This window comes from Pseudophryne corroboree, chromosome 6 (assembly GCF_028390025.1).
Source record: "Pseudophryne corroboree isolate aPseCor3 chromosome 6, aPseCor3.hap2, whole genome shotgun sequence".
Classification (NCBI taxonomy): domain Eukaryota; kingdom Metazoa; phylum Chordata; class Amphibia; order Anura; family Myobatrachidae; genus Pseudophryne; species Pseudophryne corroboree.
Window position 1 is genome coordinate 382,918,884 of NC_086449.1, and position 27,857 is coordinate 382,946,740.

The 27,857-nt window shown below is 42.6% G+C and overlaps 1 pseudogene; it reads left to right on the forward strand.

The window, feature by feature from the left end:
• Positions 1-5,030: 5,030 nt before the first annotated feature.
• Positions 5,031-5,149, forward strand: LOC134937794 (5S ribosomal RNA; annotated as a pseudogene).
• Positions 5,150-27,857: the final 22,708 nt, after the last annotated feature.

Here is a 27,857-nt window from a genome sequence, read left to right on the forward strand (position 1 = left end):
TCTAGTATCCAGCTGTAGGGTATTTTGAGGGTAACATTCCGGTGTTAATTAGAGAAAGATCGCTTGTTCCTGTGTATAGTTATGTACAAAAGTAGAATATGAACATTAACTGTATTTACTGTATTTTATGTATGCGGCGGGAATCCAGAGGATACCACCCACAAGAGCAGTTGGGGAAAGACATCGCCCACCCTTTCAAATCCACCTATGACCTTTTCTGTAATGTAGAGACACATCCCTGTGTCCAATGGACAATGAGATTACAGTGACCATTGTATTGTGTATGCCTGTTGTGTATAAAAAGACCATTGTTGCCTGGCTGGTCAGAAGACTCTAAACGCTATCTGTATGACCAGCGGAGGACCGGCTCGGGTTGCGCTTGCGAACATTCTCACGTATGTACTTTCTCTGTAGCCATTATTCTGTTCAGATTTACTTGTTAGCCTGTAGTGTATAATTTGTATTGGTTTTACCTTTTGGAATTAATCCACGGAGGCCTTAGAACCCTGTGGTTGCAACTACAAATCAGTGTTGTGTTTTCACTTTCCTGCATGGGCTTTAAAGTAGATTTATCTGTATAAGGTGTATAAGCATTGATAAGGTGTACGCACTGCGGGTACTTTGTATCGCCAGCGCTACTTAAGGTTTAAAGGTATTACATCATTACAGTACTTTGCTGTTAAGGGTTTAAAGTGTAAGCATGTCATTACATTGTATCATTAACAAGGTTTAAAGGTTATCAATTGTGTGTGCGCTCGCTGTGTGTACTCCGTACACTCAGCGCGGCGTGTGTCCGCCAAGTGCGTACCACGTGCAGGACTCTGTACGCAAATAGCGTACATTGTGCGTAGCACGTGTATTCAGTCTAGCGGCCATAACGGCTCCACGGTAAAAGTGTATTTAGAGGTATAGCATTGCGGTCTAAGATAATATCAACATTATCACTTGTTTGTACTATCAATGCTATAGTGTATGTTAATCAAGATGCTGTACTTTATACTGTAGCTTGCCTATTAGAGCTTGCAAGATATTTTTACTGAAACATTATATAATGGAAATGCATGAGATTTTGCTTTGAGCAACTTTATTGTCCTTGACCCTTCGCCACTAGGATTTAATCAAGAAAAGCAGATTTGTGGCCAGTTTTACATTCAGTTAAATGTATACTTTTTATTTTGTCTTATACAAACATGTAAATATGTAATCAAGCAATGTATCCTCTTCTGTATATAGACCCTTTATTTTACTAATCATGCAAGTTCCCATGATTCTAAATGCGCTCAAGTAGAAGTGGTCTATTGGACTATTGAATATCCCATAGGTAGAAGTAAAATAGAGATATGTCCTCACACACCTAGCCTCAATACACAATACAGCGCGACTTGCCTGGTGCAACTGAGCCACTCCCAAAGGTGTTACATACCATTTTTTCTTTACATTTTGCATCTTATTCACTTTGCAGAATGCAAAGCAACACCACAGACGCTAGGCCGCAACTTTACTTGCGTAAAAATTAATTTTGAAGACATACAGATGAAGCACAATAAAAATCCGTGGGCACTGCATCACAGTACACAGATTCAGACAATGCCACACACACATGTACCAATGTCGCACATAAAACTGGTCAGTGTAATCTAGCTAAGTAGTTTTGTCGCTTCCAGTTGTTTTGGTTGTGCGAATAGGACGCTTATTTTGAGTGAAAAAGAGGCTCGGTGTGGCTGAGTTGCCTGAGACCGGAAACGATGACAGAGGCTATTTGGTGCAATTGATGCCACAGTGAATGAGGACATGTCTGTAGGAGTGACCCATTTTTTTCGTACAGCTAAAGTATAGGAATTGCCCATATCTATATCTACACCCCTTTATGTTGGACACTGTCCAATAAGAAATAGCATTGCCAGCTGTTAAACAGACCAATGCAATCAGGGTCCTATTTATCAAGTCATAACTATGTGGAAACAGCTGCTAAGACAATCCTAAGTATCATTGCTATTTAGGAACTGCCTGAATACAGCAGATATCCGAGATATCTCCTGTGTTCTGCAAAGTAATGCTGAAGAACACAGTCCCTTTATACTCAAAAGAGACTATTGTATGGAGTGACGTATTAAGACCCAAAAAGCTTAGCTTGTCTCCAATAGCTAAACGATCTGAGTATGCCATAGGGCGGAAGTTCCCAAATGCTGTTCTCATGCCCCCTAATGGTACAGGCTTTAATTATATCCAGCCCCTGGGCTGCACTATCGATCACACAGTGTGCTGGGTGGGGCACTTAGCACGTAAACATACATGTTAGGGTGTATGTGCTGGCTGGTTAACCCAGGGATCAGCAGCGCTGTGTGTATTACAGCCACCATGCGGCACCCGGAGCATTAGGCTTCACTTGCCTTCTAAGCCCGCCTCCAGACTTACATTGGCTAGTTTCACAGGAGCCTGGTGACGGACTTAGAGGTTGAGTGAAGCCCCAGGTACTGCACCAAGGCTGTAATACTAATACACACAGCGCTGCCGGTCCCCAGGATATCCAGACTGCACATATATTACATTCACAATAACATGTACATTTATATGTGCTAAGCACCTACCCCCCACCTACCTGCACTGTGTGATCAGCGCTTAATTACTACCTCAACTCAATCCACTGAGCCATGGCTATCCTTAAAGCCTGGACTGTTTGGGTGCCTTAAGGACCGAGTTTGGGAGCCACTGGCATAGAGGTTTTTTCTGATCCTTTCCTTGCAGGCTAGATGCACCTTCCTTTTTCCCTAACTAATGTCTTTGTGTGCATGGTCGCATATGTTCAATGAAGGTGCTATGTCAGAACAGACATTCATTTATTTGCCACTGTGATACACAAGCTTTAGTGGGACAAGTCATCCTCCGTGACAGAATCTCACTGGGTAATGCTGTTCTGGTATGATTGTTAAAGTAAATAGATCCAAAATGAATCTCTTACACTGCGGATAAGATATAATACCCTATGGACCTTTTACGCAAATTCTACTGTACGTAAACATGCCCCTTAACCACTTAACTGATAAATTATTTTCCGAAAATACGCTCAGAAAATGTTTTGTTTTTTTAAATAAGTGAATTAGTTGTATAATGTGTATTTAAGCTTATTCAAAATTATTTTAGATATTTAAAAAAAAAAATAGTTTTTAAAAAAACATCAGAACCTCGCCACCATCTGAACATCATAACCATCAGAAACATCACGACCATTGGGACAGCCACCAGGTACACAGAGGGGGCTTGGGAGGGGAGGGTCATTTACACTTCCCCAACGGCTGCTTTTGTCTGCAGCTGCTGGGTGGGGGTCCTGCCATGCTGACTGATCAGCAATGATCAGCAATATGGCAAACACTCAGGGAGAGTGCAGGGAGGCAGATGAACCCCTCTGACAGCAGCAGTGGAGGGAAGTTTTTCTTCCCTGCCTCTGCAAACAATCTCTATCTGGCTGGTCGCATCTTGTGCGACCAGGTCAGATGAGACACTTGCTGGTATGGTCGCATCTGATGCAACCATGACAGGCAAGTGGTTAATGAGAGGAGGAACTGGAGGGCTGACAAACATGCAGTTCTATGGCAGTGTGTCCAGGCAGACAGGAAGCGGTTAAAATACCAGCACTGGCTTGGGATGATACAATAGATATTCTGTCTACAACACAACGTAGGTTTTGCATTGTTATCCCACTTTGCACCATCTATGGAAGAGTTACAAATTGTATGAGTGATCCTATATGACACCTTCTATTCTGAATTGTCACACATCTCCACTGTACATGCAGAGACTCGCTCACCACTGTAAGACCAAACCTCCAGCCAACCACTGAACCGCAATCCCACATTACACCAAGTTTGCCGAACTCAAGCATCATATCCTTGTGGAGACTATTTGTAGACAATCCTGGTTCAACATTTAACAGCTGAGAATGTGGTAAGAACCAGATTAATCCTGTTACCTTTATGCTGTGGAATTCAGTAAACAAGAAAGCCCTTGCAAGCTCCTCTCACACTGCGCAGTTTGGACGTAAGCACACTAACTCGTAAGTGGACACAAGTGGGCTGATCATGCCCTAACATTTCAGTATCTTCATATGTTGACTTAAAAGGGCCTCAAGAACATTATTGCATATACAAGGACTGTTGCACACTCTCATGGAGCTGCAGTACTTCACCAATCTCTTCTGCATCTGTGATAATGACATCCACTACTGTACCATCACTCGTTATATCACACAGGACACTGACTCCTCCTTATTGGTTTCCAGCAGTGCTGTTCCCCCACGGACAGGTGTCAACCACAGGCTACTCAACATCTTCTTCAGTTACTGCTGTGTGGGACTCTTTTGGCACACTGTTGGCATAGGTTAGGGATGGATAAATGTTTTCCTTGCCATCAAATGGTGTGGAAGCGATGGCTATTCAATTTTAAAATGCAGCTGAATTAAGCTGTTTAACATCAAGAAAGTCTGTGAGTCGCTATTGTGCATGCACAAACATGTTTTTTTGCACATGCACAAACTATCACAATGTTTATTCTACTGAATTCTTTTGATGCAATGATTAGTTACTGCATGATGCTCGCACAAATTTTAATGGCTTAGCCTACCAGAGTATTAGGCTCACACCAGAACTCCAGTGTTCTGCCTGTTTGAACTTCCCGTTACTTACCAGTATCCTGATCTAGCCAGTATCCTGATCTGTCCCCAGCAATCAGCACTACAATATTTAAGAATCTACTACACAACTTCTCTCTATTTTTCATTAAGTGTGGTGGGAACACATTACCTGCCTGCCATTTGTTATATTCTATATAACAGCACCAGTGCACTAAACACTTGTGAAATCCCACGTGTTCTGTTTCTAAACTTTTATCTTGCTCAAATTTCCAATACCTTATTGGGCACTCTTATCCAGTGAGGCTAAATATAATCTTTGACTTTGAGACATAATTATCCAACAGCTCCGTGGACAGCAGAAGCGCAATTTCCTTTCCTGTGGAAAGTACTCTCTCTTTTAGCAGATTACTGCCATACTCCACAAGATACGCCCAATCTCTTCCGATCTTGGAAGCTAGTCAATGGTAGGCCTGGTTAGTATTTGGTTGGGAGACCACCAAAGAATACCAGGTGCAGTAAACAATTTTGCTGAAAGGCAGAAGGAAGATATCCACATCTATTCTAACCTTTACATATCTATTTCTTAGGAATATATATTCTTCCTCTAAGAATTTGATTTAACTCTATAGGAATTTCCTTTCTGAAATTACTTTTGAGATCTTTGCTGTAAGGACTCCGGGCATTTGTATCTGAGTAACCAATCCCTTCAATTGTGTACGAATTTGCTCTTTATATCTCATATGCACAGTGTGTTAAGCACACAAACCAAATACCCCCTCTTAATTTGTCTCCCCTTTCCTGACAATCCTTAACCAGATTATATATTTGACACACACATTGCATTCTCCCTCCTCCAATTTTGGGTGAACAATTCCAACATTGAGTGTATTATATCAATATAAATGTTGTGTATTTACTACCAAGGTCCTTTGCTACATTGAACTGAGTACCTTGCTGAATAAAATGCCCAATGGTGACATGACTGCTAAGCACTGACGCAGATAGTGATTAATAACTAATAAGGCAACAAAATAACTTTTTGACACTAACTCATTTGAATACTTGATATATGAGACAGCAGAATTGTGGTCAAATAATAAGGGCACCCATAGGATATTAGTTGACCTGTCAATCATATATTTATATCAGACAGGATATATTCAAAATAAATTTTCCTCAGAATATTTTCACCAGGGCAATCCCAGGCTATTATTATTAGGACGCACTTTAATGCAAAGTTTATGTGCAGTATTTATCCTTACCTTTTATAAATGTTTGTTTGTCTATTGCCATATTAATTATACATATATATAATTAAAAGTATAATTTTATCTTCTATTGATTTTTCATTACAAGCGTGCCCCAACAAAGAGTCTTTCTTTTTTCTCCTTTTGAGCATACTTACCAGTATCCTGATCCAGCCTGTTGATGATCTTTTGCCTACTGTGTTCTGTTTCAACTCCTGTTTTCTGCTGACCCACTTCAGTCTGTTTCCTGGTACCACGTTGCCTACCTGATTATTGACCAGAGCCTTCCAACCACGATCCCAGTCTGTCTTTCAGCGAACAACTCAGCATCGCAGTCTGATGCTACATTCTTCAACTGTCACCAGGAAACCCACTAAGGAGGCCACAGCCTGTGTGTCGGGCGCAGCAAAATCCAGTTGCCAGGGTCCCTGGTGAAGACCACTGATATGTTAGACTCCGCACCTCTTTTTATGGATCTACACCATCCCTTGTCTACTACTGAGAGCATCCATAAAGTCTGACAAGAAGCATGACATTACCAACCAATATGACATCATCATTGTTTATCGGTTATTGCTTGACTCGTTTCTTTGTTTCCTTTCTTTTTTAATTTTTATGCTATATATGGTATTATCATTTTATTTATTTACTTTTAATACCATACAATTAATAAGTATCATTACCTTCCTAGTGTGTTGCATTGCTGTAACTGATCTCCAGGCATATCCATCACACGTGTTTTTTTCTCCTTGCATAACACTGTCATCTGGCATACTCCTCTAAACACACTAGATCCTCACACATAACCAAACACTTTGTCAGAGCACTGGGTATACTACTCCCAATTTTACTTGTTAGAATAAATGCTGGACACATCAAACAACAACTGTGGTCTTTTATGCTCTTCATTTGGGCCTTTTCATGCAAGTGGCCCAGGATTGTGTTTAATTAAGTCAAAGATTTTCAGCAGCATGGAAGAGTTGCAGCAGTGCAACTTGAGAGAATGTCCATCACATTAGAATCCACCTAATTAGAGGACACCACCATTGTAAGCTGGTTGGTGCTATGTTAATTCTCAGGGTGCATTCTATACCTTCAGGCTCTTGTAGTGTTGGATGCATGTGTACCTTGAAAGGAAAGGTGCATGAAAAATAAAGCTTATTTGTGTACATATGTTCCAGATGCATCCTGCAATAGCGTTTGCATAAGATGTCTGTAGGGTGCACACGTGCACCCAATAAGAGCATAGAGAGTTACTCTATTTCCCCCACTAATATTTGTACTGAATTGTAATAAATAGAAGACATAATAGACTGCAAAGGTATTACTAAAGTGTAATGTTGCATTTTTAATACAAAAATGTAAATACAAACACAAAATTAAATACAGACATCTGTTCTCTCCTCTCAAACTGAGAATATTCTTTACTGCGGTAGTTCATTTGAAAGCAAATTAATCATTGCAAATAGACAATCTCTACTTCATATAATATAGCCGCAACACTAATGTTTTGAGTACTGTTAGCTGTAGCTATCTGCAATCTGCCAATCATAAGGAACTACTTACCTAATGCCACTGATCATTTCATTGCACTAGTCTTCCAGCATGTATATATGCGTCTGCGACCAAGTCCTATTCAGCCACAATTCCTCCCTTACTGATTTAGACCAATGGTTATCTGCACCTTTGGTCATTAGTTCTTTCTCTCCCTTCATAAAAAAGCTGTAAGTGTAAAATGTGCAAAAATCTAGATACAGACATAAATGCATGCATAGTACAAAAATGTATATCTCTATAAAAGCCCCATTATGTACACCTTGCTTTGAGTTTGGTAGTCATGGGTACACCTGTCTGAGATAAAAATGGCCTGGCCAAATGATGCTTTGCAGCTATGGATAACTTGATTTCTTTTGTGTCTTTCAAGTTTAGAGTTATCTTTGTAACATCAATAAACTGATTTTTTTTTTTTACATGCAGTTCAAAATCAATTCCTTCCGACGTAGCAATAGATATTGCTGGCTTATGGTGTCACATGCAATGTCAGAGCTGCAAGGAAACATAACTTTCTGCAGCTACTTCCCTGCCAATAGAATTTAGCCTCTCGGGGAGTTGAGAACAAAGAAAATTGCTGCACTCAGATAAAGCAAAAGGCAAAGCAGGACACCTTTTCTATGAGTAATGAGATCTGTTTATCATAAGTGGAATCTCGGAGAGGCAATTTCCAGTTACTGGAGCACAGATGAAGCCACTAATAAAACCCCTCCCACCCTGATATAATATATATTGTATATTTCTTTCCAGTTATCATTAATAGAAAAATTGTATGCAGAAAACTGTAAATGTTTGTTCACTTATATTCTAAATGGTGTAATGCAACAGAAAATGGGTTTTTAAAATTAGTAATGTTTATTGAAGTATTTTATGACAACATAGTGCATGTCTTGTCAGAGATTGTCTAGGCAGTAGAACATTAGTCCGAGGTGTATATAAAGGTAGCAATGTTTTTCACAGCAAGTTATATTTAATGTGAAACAATACTGTAGGTTTGTAGGTGTTGGGAAACAGAGCTGCTAAAGCAAGATGAAGATCTGACAGAATCTCTGTCTATTTGGAGTTAAGCCCAGTACTCACGGGCCGATCAAGGAGAGATGCGTGCTGAGCGAACCGCTCAGCACACATCTCTCCTGCCGCTCAGCACAGCGCGATCTGTGCTGAGCGTGCGGGGGGAGACGGGGGGGCCGCTCACTTCACCCAGCGGGTGAAGTGAGCGACCCGCTAGATTGGCCTGCATGCAGGCCAATCTAGCAGCGGCGATAGCGATGTGCGGGGCCGCGCATCGCTATCGCCGAAGGGGCTACACACGGAGCGATCCTGCCGATATTCTAAGCAATCTAGTCAGATTGCTTAGAATATCGCTCCGTGAGTACCCCCCTTTACCAACATCAAATTGAAATAGCAATTGTTACGGTGACATGCCCTGGTGAGGTGTGTTGTACTAACTGCAGCTGGTTAGTTTTGTTTTTTGTACTAGTTATTCATTAGCATCCACTATCTATATAGTACCGACTACTCTGCATTGTCGGACAAACAAGTATACAAGCGTAGCATACAATTATATGAATGACTTTTTCCAGTGGATGGGGAGGAAGGATGGTCTGTGAGTGATATGGCAAGACCTGTTCTGCACATATCCATCGGCTTTGTATGTAAATAATCGGGTATGCATACAAATCCCATTCAGGCCCTAGGCCCGTGACTGCTAATTTTATCTGTCAGTCTGTTGTATAGATACAGTATCTCACTGTGTGATTCTTTTCCCTATGTTCTGTCTATTTTAACTAAAGGTGCATACACACGGTGAGATATTGACTATAACTCAGATTTTGACTTTGTGATTTCCCCTGAACTCCCCGGAGACCAGAACCACTGATACTGACTTTACTTGAGATTTTGGCTTTACTTGAGATTTTGCCTATTTTGACTTTACTATGCACTAGATTGTACACAATATAGTCAAGATTGATTTGCCTGCACAGTCTATCTTTTCTTACGATACCGACCCCACAGGAGTGCGCATTGGTATCACAAGCTGTGTACACACGGTGTGATTTGCACTAACTTTCCTTACGATTTTCACTATATAGTCAAAATCATAAGGTTACATCGTACCGTGTATATGCACCTTTATTGTATGATTTGCATGTTGCTGTAATTTCTCTGTACGGTGCTACAGACACTTTGTAGCATCCTATAAATAAAGGATAATTATGTAATAGAGCAATTACAACATTTAATTGACAAATGCTCATAAAGTGGAAATAATCATACCAGATTTAGCATGTAGATTTATGACAAAATGATTCACTACAGGTTACCATGATGGGATGGAGCAGCTACAAGGCTCTCCTATAACATCTGTATGTGCTGTCAATCAATCCTTTTTTCAAATGGGAGCCACACCCACTTGCATTTGCATATCATTCAGATTGTTCCACAGCACATGCTGTATGTATGGAATAGCAAGAATATAAATTATAGCACACTAAATATTTACATAATAGGTATGTTAGAAGTTGTACAGCTAGGTTGCAGATGAAAAGAAAGTTATTTTTATTTGACAAATATCACTTCATATACTACTAAAAATAATAATTATTTATTTCACAAAAATATATTACAAATTCTAAGTGGTGTTTTTCACAAGCTATGCAAGTGCTGGGATATTTCCAAATTCATTTTCGTGATGTGTAAAACTCTTCACAACCTGAGGTGTGAAAGGGTTTGAGAGAATCTATTACCTTTTTGTGCGAGATAATGTCATAGCTTTTAACAACTAAAGTGGACTTTTTGTATCCACCACTACTTTCTTATTGGAACAAAACATGGATTACTTATTTTGTCCATGATATGTAAAATATGTGAGTTGAATTGCGTGATGTGAATTATATGAATCTCTAGCATTTTCCAAAAGCAGTCTAATGTGCCCATATTAAAGTGCTCCTAAAAGTTTTGTTAGATATGAGAAATTATCAAACTTAAAATATCAAAATATCATAAAAATACACATTAATAAATACATACAGTACATACAGCATAATAAGTATGGAATATATTTAAGTCCAATTTGTCTTCTCTCTTATCCTATCCAAGATGCCAGTGCAACAATGACAATGAGTTTCTGCTAGGTGATGAAAACTTAAGCTTTGGTTGCTAGCAACTGAATGATTTGTGTATAATTAGTGATCTAAGACCTATTAGGGCCATTAAATATGTTCTCTTACACAGATCACAAGGTATGACTCCAAGGAGGTCTAAATATACCTATGACGGGTGGTCTTCAGTATGCCGCCGGCCAGGATCCCGGCGACCAGTATACCGGCTGCCGGCATGCCGACACATATTCTCCCTCTTGGGGGTCCATGACCCCCCTGGAGGGAGAATAAATAGCATTGCGCACCACCGTGCCCGCAAGGGGCTCATTAGCGCTTACCCAGCTGTCAGTATGCTGGCGGTCGGTATCCCAACATCGGTATGCTGACCCCCAAGATCCCGGCCACCAGCCACTCATACTACACTCACCTATAACATACACATTCCTCTATCTCCCTAAAATATTTACTATACATGTGTTTCATAATTCTAAAGATCTTGCTGCAGTAAAGATAATCTATATTTTAAGAGCGATGTTGCCGTCCAATATTTGTGTCAGCACTGAGGATTGGCTTTAGTGAATATTTCACCCATTTGGTAAACTGTATCTAAGACCTCCTCTGCTTTTAAAAGGGAACTTTATTATAATATTATTATTTTGCCTAATTGAAGTCCCTATGATGAATAAAACAATTTTCTGGAATACTGTAGCTCATAATCCATAAAAACCAGACTGCTACCCATCATCAGCTGTGGAGAGAAAAACATGTCTGTAGCTGCTATTTGGTTATTATGTTGCAATATGCAGAGGCAATTTTCCTCAACACCTTTGCTACAAATGTATCCATGGGAACTACAATCACTATTTCCTTTCTTAAGTGTCATTTATTTACAGCATGTCCTTAAAATGGTCACAGCAGACTTTTTTAAGTCTTTAATTGGTAATTCCATGCAGAAGTCCTATATTAAGTACCAAAACTTATTCCAAGATACTGTGGGTACGCAGCATAAAGTTACTCTTTAAGGGGTACATTTACTAAGCAGTGATAAGAGCGGAGAAGAGAGCCAGTGGAGAAATTTCCCCATCAACCAATCAGCAGCTCTGTATCATTTTATAGTATGCAAATTATAGATGTTACTTCATTGCTGATTGGTTGCCATGGGCAACTTCTCCACTGGCTCACTTCTCTGCTCTTGTCACTGCTTAGTAAATGTACCCCTTAGTCAGGATTTCCCAACAGTGGTCCTCAAGGCAGACTAACAGTCCAGGTTTTAGTGATATCCATGCTTGAGCACGAATGGTTAAATCAAAATAACTGAGGTACTAATTAAGTCACCTGTGCTCAAGTATGGCTATCCATAAAACATGGACTGTTAGGGGTATATTTACTGAAGTGCGCGTTTTTAAAAGTGGAGATGTTGCCATAGCAACCAGTCAGATACTACTTAACATTTGTCTAGCACCTTCTAGAAGAAAAATAGCAAGAATCTGATTGGTTGCTATGGGCAACATCTCAACTTCTAAAAACCTGCACTCTAGTAAATATACCCCTTAGTGTGCCTTGCGGAGCATTGTGGGAACCCTTGCTTTGAAGAATGTAGAACATTGCATCTATCTGATGTTTTGTAATGGTCAAAGCTAAAACTAATGATACAGGGGCTGTCCAAGACAGAGGAGGGTCCCATGTGCAACCTTTGTGTGCCCCCCTCTCTCATCAGCTGATGTCTTCAGTAAACTGTGGCGCAATGCCAGTCTGTGGTGTTTAAGCTGATCTGTGGGAATATGGCTGGAGTGACATTTTCCCAGTGATTTTTGTAGCAGATCTCTGGGAACATGGCACCTGTCTCTTTGTTATATCTGTGACGCTGATGGAGTGAAGTATTGTGAATAAGTGCTGTGAGTGGGCACCCCTGGACCCAGGTTCCTGTGTGTATCGTACGCACTGCACCCATTATCGATAAGCCAATGATATGATATAATCGTCAAGTTGAATCTAAAACATATATGTAAACTATAAGGAGCATTTTCTGATCTACAAGAAACCATAAAGTACAGATACAGTTCTGCATAATAGTTTTTACATTTTAATTGTTAAAAAATAAATAAATAAAATAAATAATTAAATAGGTGGAATCTGAAACCCTTAGGATCGGCTCCCGATAGTGCATGTGCTGCATACCAGGGGAGTGAGTAGAAGCTTGGAGGCCCCTGGCAAACTCTCTAGGTGGCCCTCCTATTTGATTTCTATAAACCCTTAGTTCTACATGGTTTATCATATCCAAATAATTTCTGTATTATCACACATATTAGAAATATGTTAGATGGCGCCGCAAGATAGTGTCAAAGCTTTGTTGGTTTATTTGCTTGGGTTACCCAGCTGCTAGTCATTATCAGTGGTGGTTACTGCCCCACACATAGCTTGGGTGGTTAAAACATACAAACCTTTAATGTTACATGTAATATGTATGACGGCTGCTTGACCCCTGGGATCGGCAGCGCTGTGTTTCCCAGCTGCAGCTGCACTTGACATGCAGCACTCAGCTTCAGTTTTCCATCCTGTATAAGCCCACCACCTGAACTCCCATTGGCTAGTTACACAGGAGTCTGGGGGCGGGAATATACTGGAAGAGAAGCTGAGCGCTGCTGCGTCACAAGTGCAGCTGTGGCTGTGAAACACATAGTGCTGCCATTGTATCATTTTATTAGAAGTCATAACTCTAATTGAACTAAATAGTACCATGTACACAGAAATGAATTGCCAAATTACATATCGTACTTTTACTCTGGTTTGTTATAAGTGTATTTGCATGCCTTATGTTCACCTGGCACATCAGCTGCTGATGCAGAGCTGAATGCATCTTGCAATGTCTCAGCACAGCATACACTGCAGGTTTTTTTGTGCCAAATCTTATTCATTGGTGCCCAATATATATTGTATTCAATTCAGCTAAATTTTAATTTAAATTGCTGTTTAAATGAAGTTTGTGGAGTTTGTATATTCTCTCCATCTCTGTATGGATTTCCCAGGGGTACTCCAATTTCTTCCCACATCTAAAAATATACTGATAGATCACTTGGCTTCTGTCAAAAAAACAAAACAAAACCCTAGTGTGTGCATGTACAGTATATGGGCAGTCTAGATGGGCCAAGTTGTTCTGATCTGCCATCGAATTCTATATTTTGTTTCTATAATTTAGCTGTCCAGTATTTGTGGACTGAATGTGAAAGCAGGCAGCATTTTCCATACATGTGCATCCAGGGCCGGTTCTAGCCCTTTTTGCGCCCCGGGCGGGAAATAGGGACATGTCTTCATACAGGGGGTGTGGTCAGTTACGCCCCTGTACAGTAGAGTAGCGTCGCTGAAATGCTGTGCGGTACGTGATGACGTCATCGTGCACCGCACAGTAAAGGTCCTCTCCACGAAGGGAAACTAGACGCTACGCATCTAGTTCCCTTCACAGCGAGGTACAGCGGGCAGCGGCAGCGGGACACAGCTGGCAGCGGGGGGCACAGCAGTAGCAGATCTTGCCATGGTGCGGCGCCCCTCCAGAAGGCGGCGCCCCGGGCAAAAGTCCTGCTTGCCCGTGGCAAGATCCGCTACTATGTGCATCCTTTTCTATCACAATATGGTTTATCTGGATATTAATTAGCATCCTTTGCTGGGTTTGCTCCTTGCTTTATATGAGGCCCTAGATTTACACATTATTGACTTCCTTTCTTTTGTTTTACCTTTATTGAATAGTAGTCTGACACAATGATTCAAAGTTACTATCACTGCGATCTGGAGCGGTTCTAGGCATGGGCAAGCAGGGCAGGCGTGGCCGCAGTCAACCCACAGGCGCCCGCCACCCACCCGCGCCTCACACCCCGCTCCCCGGCTGCAGCAGGTGCCGTGGGCTGTGTGGGAGCCCGCTGCAGCCGGCGCCATTGCCAGATGCTAGAGGTCATAAATTACCTCTAGTGTCTGTGCAGCGCTATGGGAGAGACGTCATGACATCTCTCCCATAGAAAGGAGCGGGCAGCCAGAGACGGAGCAGCGGCAGCAGCGGTCGGGAAGCAGGAGCGGGGCTGGTCAGTAATTGTGTTTTTTAGTTTGTTTGTATTTGGTGTTTGTAAGCAGCGCTACTAGGGGTCACAACTACAGGGGGCACAACTACTGGGAGCAAAGCTATTGGAGGCACAACTACTGGGGGCACGGCTACAGGGGGCACAACTACTGGGGGCACAACTACTGGGGGCATAACTACTGAGGGCATAACTACAGGGGGCATAACAGTGGCCATGCCCATTCCCTATAATGCCACGCCCCTATTTTGGGTGCGCACCCTCGACGCGCGCTTACTCTGTTTTACCTGTTGGGGGGGGGGGGGGGGGGGGGGGAAGGAAACTTTCGCCCTGTGTGCTACAAGGTCTAGAACCGGCCCTAACTGCGATACCTCTGTTTGGCATATACAGCAGGAGGCATCTATTGTAAGCAGGTGCCTCCTGCTGCAGTAGTTACCCAACCTGTGTCCTAGGATGCAGACTTTGGATCACTGACTCAGCATTTGGCAGCTTGCAGAACTCAAGGGGACACACAAGCCATTTGTTGCAGAGGCCAGGAAATCTCTGTGCAACCACGGAGATCCCTGGTCTTTTCCCACCCCTGAGGCGACACACAAACGTTTTCACAAACAGAGGCCATTGCCACCCCCCAAATGGCATTAGACTGTCAATCACTGACATTATGATGCTACACTGCATCAATGTTGCAGGACCCATTTGCACATACACAGATAATCGGTACTTTGCACATCCTGACTCAGATTCTTCGGGATCTAAATAACCACCTATAATTAATGACAGGTAGCTAGCTGTACAGCAGAAAACATGATCCAAGGTTTAACAGTAAATATTTAATCTTTTACGTTCTTTACATAGTGTTTTATCTAATGTAAAATGTTTAAAATTTCATAATTACAGCCTTTGTATTTTAGGAAATGGAAAGTGTGGTTTTGCAAACAATACACCCTGTATCCAGGGCCGGATTAAGGTCCACATGGGCCTGGGGCTGAAAATGATCAAGGGCCTATTGTGATAAATTGAGGTGTGGCTAATGTTGTGTGGGTGTGACCAGTGACATATGGACGTGTACACTCCCTACACTATAAGCCCCAGGGGCGGAACTCCCGGAGGCAACGGAGTCCGTTGCCGCCGGGCTCCAGTCCTGAAGAGGGCACCTGGCTCCAACAATGTCCCCCTACCATGCCCTTTCTGCCATCGCTTCCACAAAAGAGCTACCCACCGAGCAGAGGTGGAGCGGCGCCGATCAGCATCAGCGCGGCGCTCCGCCTCTGTGACTGTCTGCTGTGCTGTGTGGTCGCGGAGGACCACACACACAGAATAATTTACCCCGAAACTCAGCAAGCCTGCCCGTCCGTCACCAGGAGTCCCCGTCCGTCACAGGCAGATTGGCTGGCCCGGCCGTAGACTGCAGATGGCTCCAGGACACATCACCGGGGCTGCCTCCAGCAGCTCAATATACACTTGCTGGTGGTTGGCCACTCCCCTGGGACCAGCGGCCGCCTCAGCTGTTCAAATCCCGGATGTCAGACAGAGGGTTCTGAGCTGCAGGTGCTGCGCATCACGTTACAGGAACCCCAGCATGGGACACAGGAGGCCGTGGGCAACAGGGCTGGCGCTGCTGCTTCTTCTGCAGGTCAGTCACTGTCTGCTTGCCTTGTGTACATCTGCAGGTTACAGCTCCAGCCTGAGCCTCATGTCCTGCGAAATGCTTCACCCCATACCTCTCACCTGCTGGCCCTGACTGCTCCCTATGCCCCATGACTGCTCTATGCCCCCTGTCTGCTCCCTATGCCCCCTGACTGCTCCCTATGTTCTTGAAACACTGGCTTCTGAGTGCACCTTATGCCCTCTGACTGATCCCTATGTCTGTGACCGATCCCTATGCCCCTGACACACCTTTGACTGCTCCCTATGTCTCTGAGGCACTGGCCTCTGACTGCACCAGATGTCCCCTTTTTCCTGCACCTCAGACCTAGCAGGAAAACTGCCTGACAGCCTCTCCCTCACTGCCTGTAATCCTCTCTATGGCGTCATCCACTGCCTCTCCCAGTATCCCACTCCCTGTCACCCAATGTCACTCTGTCGCCGACTATCTATTCATGTCACCTCTCTCTTGCTTGTCAGCCTCTTCCTGTCATTCAGTGCCTTTCCCCATCATCCTCTACATCATCCACAGCCTCCCACTGTTGTTATCCACTGCATCCCCCTATCATCCATTCCCTGGTATCCCCCCCACTGCCTCTCCCTGGCATCACCGACTGCCTCTCCGTCTCCCACTATCTCTCCCTGTCAGTTCTCCCTGTCATCCACTGCCTCAACCCGTCATCCTCTACATCACCCACTGTCTCTCCCTTGGGTCACCCACTGTATCGTGGTGAGAGCATGATGAAAACGAGGGCACTGGGGGAAGGGGGACATGGCTCATGTGAGGATGGCGGGGGGGGGACATGGCTCACATGGGGGAAGGGGTAGACATTGCTAAAACACACTGGGGAAAGGAGGACATGGCTCACACAGGAGAAGGGGCAGCATATCTCACACATGTGAAGGGGGATGTGGCTCACTAAAGAGGGAAGGGGTGATATCACTCACACAGGGCAAGGGGGGAACATGCCTCACACAGGGGGAAGGGGGACATGGCTCACACACGGACCAGGGAAAGGTGTTATATGGCTCTCACAGGGGGAAGGAAGGGGACATGGCTCACACAGGGGCCAAGGGAGGGTGGACAACACATGGGCCCCTAGTTATAATAAAAGGGAGAGACCCGCCAAGCAGTCATGTGAGGGATGCCACAGCCTCAGACATACAGTAATTGAGTTTGTATGTCTTAATTTTCCTATCGGCGCCATTGTGTTTATTATTTTCTTAATGTGTTTTATTATTTTTGCTGTAGTGACCTATTTTTTTTCCATTATTTTCACTGTGGTGACCTGTTTATTTTTGTTCGCTGTTGTGGCCTATGTGCTGTATTATTTTCCTGAGCTGGCCTATGTTCTGTATTATTTTTCTATCCGTGCCAATGTGTTTTATTATTTTCCTACAGGGGCTTATGTGCTTTTTGTGGTGGCCTATGTGCTTTATTTTATATCCGTGCCAATGTGTATGGTTTTTTTTCCCTATCTGTGCCAATGTGTGTGTCTGTGTTTTTTTAACTACAATGGGGTCTGCAATGTAGTGTAGGGTACAATGGGGTCGGTAATGTAGTGTAGGGTACAGAGGGGTCAATAATTTAGTGTAGGGTGTAAATGGGTAAATAGTTTAGGGTATAGAGGTGTCAGTGATTTAATGTAAGGTATAGAGGGGTCGGTGATGTGATGGCGGGTATAAAAGAGTCAGTTAAAATACTATTTTTTTGAGGGGGGGCACAGCATTTTATCTTGCCTCCGGGCAACTGGGATGAAGTTACGCCACTGATAAGCCCCAATGTCTCCCAAAATACATAAAAGTAGAAAAACAGCCTCACTTTTTGAGGAAATTAGAAATATAATTGTAATTCTCTGAATTTAATGAAGTCATGTGATCAGCTGTGCAGTAAATCATTGTCATTCTGTCATGGCGATGGGCCTATTATTTATGGGGCCTGGAGCTGTTAATCTGGTCCTGCCTGTATCAAAGGGAAATTCCACCATGACTATGGTAAGCTACTTATGTTGTATGCCCCCCAAACTAACATAATTAAATAACTAATTAAGAATGGGCTGATAAAATAATAACTTACTTAGTAAGTTCACACCATAGATCTCTAATTGTTGTATACAATGATATAATACAGGCATCACAACAACATTTAATCATTTTTGCACAAAATATTAAATACATATTATTATAGTTTTATTTTTAATTGCTATTACAGTTACTAAGTGTAAGGACACCACTGATTACTTTGAACAGACACTTTGTAACTAACAACTATTTTACTATTTTGTTACATTTCAAAGTATAAAAAATACAAAGGCTTTTACATCTGATACTTGGTGGTTATTCTGCATCAGCAGCAGTTTTACTAAAATCGCAAAACTGCTACTTTTTAAAAATGCATGCTGGGAGCCACGCAGCACAGGGCAAGGCCGCCCTGCACGGTGATCACATTTCAAATGCGATCGCATCACAGAAATTGGGAAATACGGGTAGCCGGTGCAATGTTTCCCGACGCAGGTGACTTTATCTGGCCTCCCCAAAAATGGGCATGACATGCCTGCATTTCCCCCACCAATGCCGCGTTGCCGCCCCTGAATGCTCCCCAGCTCTCAATCACTATGCGATTGCATTCTGCTGGGATGAACTGTGAAAGCAGCGCATTCGCAGATTGGCTGATAATCAAACAATCTGCAAATGCACAATTTTGCGAACCCAACCTGGTTAACCCCCTAAGTCACTAGCATAAAGCATAATGTTTTACTCCCTAATATAAACTTCATTACAACTGTAGCTTAATACACTTGATGTCTGAAATACTTTCTGTGCCATGTATAAGAGCTAATTAACCACTAATGGTGATTAGCAGAAACCACCAAGAAGACATCTATTTTTTAAAACTAAGAAATTAAATATTTATGCTGCAGCCTGTAAATGAGTCTAACCGCATACTTTACTCTGCCTTCCCTCCTTCTGTAACCTTTTGAACCAATATTTAAATGACATATATGTGTGTGTAAATGTGTACACACATTGTCAGGGCGGCTGATCGTAGCCGTGCAAAATTTTGCACGGCTACAATCAGGTCTGAATTAGCTCCTGAAATCTAAATTGCAGTGTAAAAATAAAGCAGCCAGTATTTACCCTGCCCAGAAACAAAATAACCCACCCAAATCTAACTCTCTCTGCAAATGTTACATCTGCCCCCCCTGCAGTGCAACATGGTTTTGCCCATCTGCTAACAAATTTGCTGCTACTATCAGGTCTGAATTAGTCCCATTATGTGTATATGATGCAAGTGTACTTGCTCTACATAATCTATCTGGAAACATAGGTGCAGGGGTGGTATTGTTTGACCTTTGGACTCAAGGTTGATCTGGAAGTAATGGAGGACCATCATATACAAAGTGCATTTCTAACCTTTCTTAAATAAATATTTGGATATTAACAGATACACATGGAGATTGGTGACAGTGACACATTCAAACACACCACCACTTAACACACTAAGGGAGACATTTACTAAGCAGTGATAAGAGCGGAGAAGTGAGTCAGTGGAGAAATTGCCCATGGCAACCAATCAGCACTAAAGTAACATCTATAATTTGCATACTATAAAATAATAGAGAGCTGCTGATTGGGTGATGGGGCAATTTCTCCACTGGCTCACTTCTCTGCTCTTATCACTGCTTAGTAAATGTCCCTCTAAGTAGGGTAGATGTGCATAGTATTCACTAGAAACAGGGGGATTTCCCTCCTACGTGGAAACCAGGGATTTCCCTTATAGACACTCCAGGTATAATACATGTGTGTGTATAGAGCCAAGAAATATGCGTAAGGGAGTGACAGATCCAACATCCGCTGCCAATCCCAATACACATTTAACCCCATTTCCAAGAAGTTAATTCAGATGTGATCGCTGGGCTGCGTTTTTGCAGTCCTGCGATCGGATAGTCGTCGCCTACAAGGGGAGTGTATTTTCGCTGTGGAAGTGTGCGATTGCATGTGTAGCTGAGCTGCAAAAATCCAGTGTGTGCAGTCTGTGCGCAGCCCAGGACTTACTCTACCAGTGCGATGAGAACAGGATGATCGTGGCTGGAGCTGACATCAGACACCTTCCCTGAAAACGCTTGGGCACGCCTGCATTTTTCCGGACACTCCCAGTAAATGCTCAGTTGCCATGCACAAATAGCCTCTTCCTGTCAATCACCTTGCGAATGCCTGTGCAATCGGCTTTTTCGCACCATCTCGTCGCTGACCGGCGATGCCAGTTGTTGTTGTCCGACGTGCATGGGCATTGTGGTGCATGCGCAGTTAGGACGTCATCGCCCGCTTTGCGAAAACGCACAGCAGCGATCAGATCTGAATTACCCCCCAGTGCGATAGTGGCAGCAGCCATATGAATGGAAAAAGGATGAGAATTTAGGGTATGAACAAGGGAATGTTTAATCTGATTGGCTATAACATTAATATCAACTAATACAGGGGTCGGCATGGGAATCCTGTATGGTCTGTGGCTGCACAGCCCCATACGCAGCAAGCTGTCATAGTCATCATTAACTTTCTCATCAATTTGTGCTAAAGTAGCACTTTTGTTTAATGGGACCAGACAGGCTAGCCTTCGCTCCCCATGCACATCATTCTTTTGGAAAGAACCAGACAGGCTAGCCTTCACTCCCTATGCACATTGGGGGTCATTCCGAGTTGATCGTAGCTGTGCTAAATGTCAGTCTGGCCCTCCCCGCAGAAGTGCAAAGGCATCGCACACCAGCGATGCCTTTGCACTTCAAGAGTAGCTCCCAGCCAGCGCAGCTTTAGCGTGTTGGCCAAGAGCTACTCATTGCTCCCCGGCCCGCAGCGGCTATGTGTGATGTCACGCAGCCGCTGCGGCCCGCCCCCCGTTCGTTCCAGCCACACCTGTGTTGGCCGGACTGCACCCACGAAACGGGGGCCAAACGCTGCCGTTCTGCTCCCTCCCGCCCAGCGATTGCCTCTGCCTGTCAATCAAGCAGAGGTGATCGCATCCCTGCTACGGCCTTCGGTCATCTGGCATGCGCTGGCGCACTACGGCATCGGCGCATGCGCAGCAGGGACCCGTTCGCTCTGCTGCGTAAAAAAGCAGCGAGCGAACGGGTCAGAATGACCCCCATTATTCTGTCGCATAGGACCAGACAGACTAGCCTTCACTCCCCATGCACATCATTCTGTCAGACAGGACCATTGGAAAGCGGTTAAAATACCGCGAGTTGGGATCCCACCTGTCACAATACCAATGTTGAAATCCTGACAGGTGGTAAAATGCCACCGCCAGAATACCGGTGACACAGGCTATTCGTCCTCGGTGGGTGTCCACCACACCCACAGAGGGAGAATATAACCTGTGGCGAGTGCCTGCCGCGTTGCAAACCCACAAGCGGCTTTCTAGCACTCGCCTGCTGCCAGCATTCTGGCGGATGGAATCCCGCTGTCAGGATCATGACAGCCGGCATTCTGTCCGGTGGGGAATCATGTGTATTCCGACCAGACAGGCTAGCCTTCGCTCCCCATGCAAATCAATGTGCCCTGTGCACCCATGACCCTGACAACAGTTTACTGGTAGTCCTTCCGTGGACCAGTTGTGGTAGGTACTAATCATGTATGCAAGAGACATCCACAAGACCAGCCATTTTCAGATATTCTGAAACAGTTTTCTAGCCATTACAGGCTGTGTTTGAAAAAGGACAGCTAGGAGCTGATTGGTTGGTACTTTATCACCGTGCAATTTATCACTCTCCAAGACTTGATTAATCTGGGCCGCAGATCCTCATACTTGCCTATTTTTCTTGATTCTAACAAATGAACTTCAAGAACAGAATGTTCATTGCTGCCTAATATAGTTTACCCCTTGACAGGTACCATTGTAACAAGATGATGAATTCACTTCATCTGTTTTAATTTTGTGGCTGATTGGTGTATATTTATACACTAGTATTTGGAACTGTCAGTCGACAGGTCCTTAACAAACCAAATTAATGAAAAACATGACCTTTATATTTCACATCCCCTCTTCCCATTGTCAACCTTTCACTGTCTGCCACACTTATGCCTTCATTCCATTTAACGCCCCCTCTTTTTCCTCCATCTATATCTCACTCACTGCCCCTTTTCTCTTTCTTTCTCCACTTTTCCTGTCTCTCAATTTTCCACATCTCTTTCTCACCTTCCCTCTTCCCCATCTGTTCCCACTTTCCCCTTTCTTTCCCTTGTTCTTTTCTTCTTATCCCATTCCCCCCTTCTTTTTTCACCTTTTATTCTCTTCCCTGTGCGTCGCTCTGACTAGTAGTACAGCAGCTGCCATGAGCAAAAAATATATTTCTATTGGTGCATCACTCAGTGATGACTACCAGTACTGCCATACACTACTGCTATATATCTGTGTGTTATCCAAAGCCAAAAATATATTTCTATTGGTGCGTCACTCAGTGACGACTAGTACAGCGGCTGCTGTACACTACTGCTATATATCTGTGTGTGATTCAAAGAAAAATATATATTTCTATTATGAATTTGAAAGGGGTGCTCTGTCTGCTGTATCTAAAAGGGGTGATCTGTCTGTCCATCCAGGGGCTTGCCCCAGTGTAAAATTAAAATAATAAAAGCTAAAAACAAAAAAGCCTAACATTTTAGTTATAAAAAATATATATATATTTTTTGTTTGTGCTGTACCCCAGTGTACTATACACTTTTTATTTTATTTTCATAAGTACTGTGACACTGCCGGTCAGACCACGGTATATTATTTCCTACTCATAAACACATTGTACGACGCTGTCAGTGTAGTCAACCGCAGTGTGTAATTATTATATGTATTTCTGATTAATTTGTGCAACACAGTAACCACCAGTGTGTTACATAAAAAATACTCCTTATTTTTGACTCATTTGTGCGAGACTGTAACCGCAGTGTGTGGTATAAAAAATAATATATGTGTTTCCCTTCACCTGGCACCCCACACACATTAAATACTTAAGCATTCTGATCCCCTCCTCCCTGTCTACTACAGTCACTTTAAATCACCTCCCTTTATTGCGGAAGCTGCGTAAGGAAATGACACAGTGGCTCCAACAGAAATTTTCCTGGTTAGGCCGTATGAACATTGTAAAAATGAATATCCTACCACGGTTACTGTATCTTTTCCAGACTATCCCTTTGAAGCTCCCCCAACAGTTTCTGGTAGACACACACAAGGCAATTAGCCGATTTGTTTGGGGTGGCAGGAAGCCCAAGTTCAAACATTGCTACTTGTTCTATAGGAAGGCCCAGGGGGGTCAACAGTTGCCCATGATTTCAACATATTATCAGGCCACGATTTTGAATAGGATCCTAGATTGGTCGTGACCTGGTGCCAGCTCTAAGCAGTGGGTTGACTTGGAGAGACGGTCCTCGGGTCTACAATTACAGGCAGTTCCCTGTCTTAGGACCATTGGCCGCTCCTCGCATTTGACGGTTGGACCCACTTTGGCTCTATGGAGAACCCTACGCTATAAACTGGGTCTCTCTTCGGCAAATTCCCTGCTTCTCCCGCTTCTTGACAACCTAGTGTTTAGGCTGGGTATTAGAGGAGGTGCGGCCGCTAGATGGAAACGGGCAGGCTTGACTAAGATATCACATTTGCTCTCCGGGGGGAAGGTCAAATCTTTTGCTGAACTCAGGGAGGGCACTGATATCCCGGCGACTGACTTCTGGTTCTATCTCCAGACTCGTCATTTTACTTTGTCACACAGGACAGCTGCTGCATTAACAGGAGACATCACACCTTTTGAAGCAATGTGTTCCCAACCCTCTGAACCCACCCATGTTATATCGGGTATATATAAGATATTGCTCCATGGTCTTTTCACAGGAGACCCCGCTTTCTGTACGAAATGGGATGATGATCTTGTACCTTGAGGGATACATATTAATTGGAAAAAACACTGTGAAGTTATGTCCCGTTGCTCTACAAGTTTGGAAGTTATAGAAACACAGTATAAATTGCTTACTAGGTGGTATCGATGTCCCTCCCTTCTACATAAGTGCTTTCCTTCAGTGTCCCCCCTGTGTTGGAGGTGTGGAAAGGAACGAGGTACACTTATTCATATATGGTGGGACTGCCCCCTGATTGCTACCTTTTGGGGCCAGGTTATTCGCATTTCCTCCGAAATCCTGGGGTTTCAGGTTCCTACTGAGATTGACTTCTGGTTACTCTCCCACACTGCAATACCACTAGCAAAATATAAACATTCCCTTCTCAAGCATCTTAATAACGCAGCGAGGGCAGTGGTACCGGTCCACTGGAAGTCTCAGGCCCCCCCCAGGATATGGGAATGGTTCCAGCGGTTAGAATTTTATAGAGCAATGGAGGATATTTTCATTCAGTCCTAGACACACATTCTGATTATGTTGCAACGTGGTCTTCTTGGCTGGAATTTAAATCTACCTCCGTCTACAAAGACCAGATCCCACTAGACTCACCATGATATTGCCTTCCTGTGTAGACCACTTCATTGTATGGAAACCATACTTGTACTTAGATAAGATCGATTAGCTCACTCATTCCCCTTCCCTGACTCTGCCCTTTTCCCCCCTCTATCCTTTGTCTTGTCTTCTTTGTATCAATACAGTATAAGTTGTGACTGTGATTACACTGTACTTTGCTATACTTTTTTTTTTTGCTACACACAATGCGTATATTATTGCTGACCCTCTGATGTATGATACGCAATTGATTATTTCCTTGTTGGATCAATTATATCTACTGTAGTTTTTCTTTTTTTTTCTTTCCTCTTTTCTTTTCTTTTCTTTTCTCTCCTTTCTCTTTATTTTCTTTTTGTGTTTTTGATGTTCTATGATATATTGGTCTGTCGACCCATGTGTTTATACAATACTGTACCTTTTGTAACATCTCTATTTCTTTTTGAAAAACCAAAATAAAGAATATAAAAAATAATAATAATAATAATATATATATTTTGATTTAAATTAATATTCTGTGCTGTGTCATCCCAGTATATATCCTGGGACTGCAGAGCTCCGTCCATCTAGGAGTGTTCTGTCAGTCCACCCAAAATAAAAGACATCTTATTTTTTTATATTTTGTGCTGTATCTTTCTAGAATACATCCAGGCGTGCTCAGTCCATTTCAGGGTCTGGTGTCTGTAGCTCATAGTCTTATTATAACTTATTGTCCTATTTTCATAAATTTTCTTATTACATTGTATTTAATTCAAATTAATATTATTAATAATAATTATAAATTGGGTACATTTAAATTACATTAATATAAATAAACTCTTCACACTCATATAGTGAACTTTCTGCATATCGAAGATATCCTTGAGGAAATGAAGAATTTGATTCTAAATAAATTAAAATAAATTGAAATTCAAATAAATAAAATAAAATAAATTAATTAAATCTAAAATAAGGTCTTTTTTTATTCATCTTTGCCTTAATCATCTTGTTTTTTATATTTTGTCCTCGCAGTATATACATCCAAGGGCTGCTGCTGCTTCGTCCAGCTACCTCGGTGCAACCTTTTGGCCTAAACTGGATAAAAACAATATTGTGAGCTTTGAGGTGTTCAGAAAAGTCTGGAAATGAGTGGAAATGAATGTTATTGAGGTTAATAATACTGTAGGAACAAAAACACCCCCAAATTCTGTTGATGATTTTTTCGAAAAAATCCAGATCCAAAACCAAAATCCGCAAGGGTGATTTTGGCAAAGCCAAACCGGATCCAAAACACGAAGGAGATCCAGATCCAAAACCAAAACCCAAAACCCAAAAAATGGCCCGGTGCACACCCCTACTAATTCCATAGTTTTCCTATTTCCCACCTGCAGAATACCTGTGTTATATTTCATCTTCCTAACATATTGGGAAGTAAGAGAATTATGATGTGAGTGAGGGCTTTCATATATATATATATATATATATATATATATATATCGTACATAAGTTCCCAAATATTGAAACTATAAAATGCACATTAGTGGTCTCCTATTTGCTTATTCCTATAAATTGTCCATTGTATCTGAAATGTGATGCTTTACATGAACCATTGTGGTTTGAAAATAAAAAAAGTGTTTTTTCTAGATACAGTATATAGTTACTGTAACACACTGTCTTCTGCAATATTTCCTTGCCTACTAAATCTTTAATGGCAAGGGCTATGGTACAACCGCCACACTCAAACAGACCATATAGCATCTGTGCTTTGTAACTTCTCTGGTGCTCTACAAATAAATTATAATCATTCATCTGCTTTTTTCAAAGAATAGTTTTCCTGAAGCTCACTTCTGTTCATTATTGTGTTAATAGCATTTTAGCAAAATAAAGCATATCATTGAAATACTACTTTATTATTGAGCCTAAAAAGCTTAAATCAATAGCAAGATGCTCTATTGTGTTGTAAAATAGTTATTAAGGTATTAATTAATAACCACATTATGGGCCAAACTGCTGGCTCCTCTTAGTCTCGCCCTGGTGTCTGAGAGAGATGCTACATGATGTGATAATAGTACCCCCTTATTCCAGGGACAACACATTCACTAATAGGACATGAGAAATCAATGATGTCCTTGTCTGTCCACAAGTGATAATCATAACAAATGGCTCAGCAGAGATTACAGCTGCCGATGTCAGTTGTTCAACAAACTGATTGACTTGCCATTCTGGGACAGGACTTAATAGAAAATTCCTGTATTGACCCACAGTCAATAGAGAAAAGCAAGTCGATGGCCATTTGGAAAGAGACATCACCGTTGTGGTGCAAGGGGAGGGGTACGCAGGAATTTAATGACAAAAAGGTGACTTGACATAAGCACACAAGCTCTCTCCAACACAACTTAAATATTGTACAGTGGCAATAGCTTCCAGTGACATTACTCCCCACCCTACTAGTGGTAATAAATCCCCAGAGTCCTATATATGATTATACAGCATGCTGATGGTTACTCTGATTGCCCACTCATTGCATGACCTCTTGTATGTATTTCTGAATTTATTTCAATAAACACAGATTGTACAAAAAGAGGCATAACGACTCCCCCCCCCCCACCCCCACCACCAAACAATGTTCTTAGGCACTACCCCTACTGCCATGTCACCATGCATGTACTGAATAGTACCACCCTGTTCCCCTGAGGCTACTACACATTAGTAGGTTATTACCCATTTCCAGTGACAATAGATCTCCCACCAATGGTATTACCTACCCCCAGTGGTATTAACCACCCTCTTCAGCAGGCAGAGAACATCAGAACTTACCTTAGGGAACTGATCATCAATCCCTTGCTACAGCTGATATCTGCACTTCTGTTTAAATATCAATCCACTACTACTGTATGTTCTACTCCAGATACCCCTTTACTGCCCATTCCTCTGTCACTCGTTCTACCCACTGATCCTCTTTTCTCTCCTCCACTCCTCTTCCTCACTTCCCCCTTCTTCGCAGCATTTGACATCTTCCCCAGCCCAGCACCCTGCACTAGTCCCAATGCCTCTGACATCTTCACCACACAGGACCTCACACCCTGCTCCCATTATTCACACCAATCACTTACTACCCATGCATACCTCCAACCCATCCACTAGAGACATGGGGCCA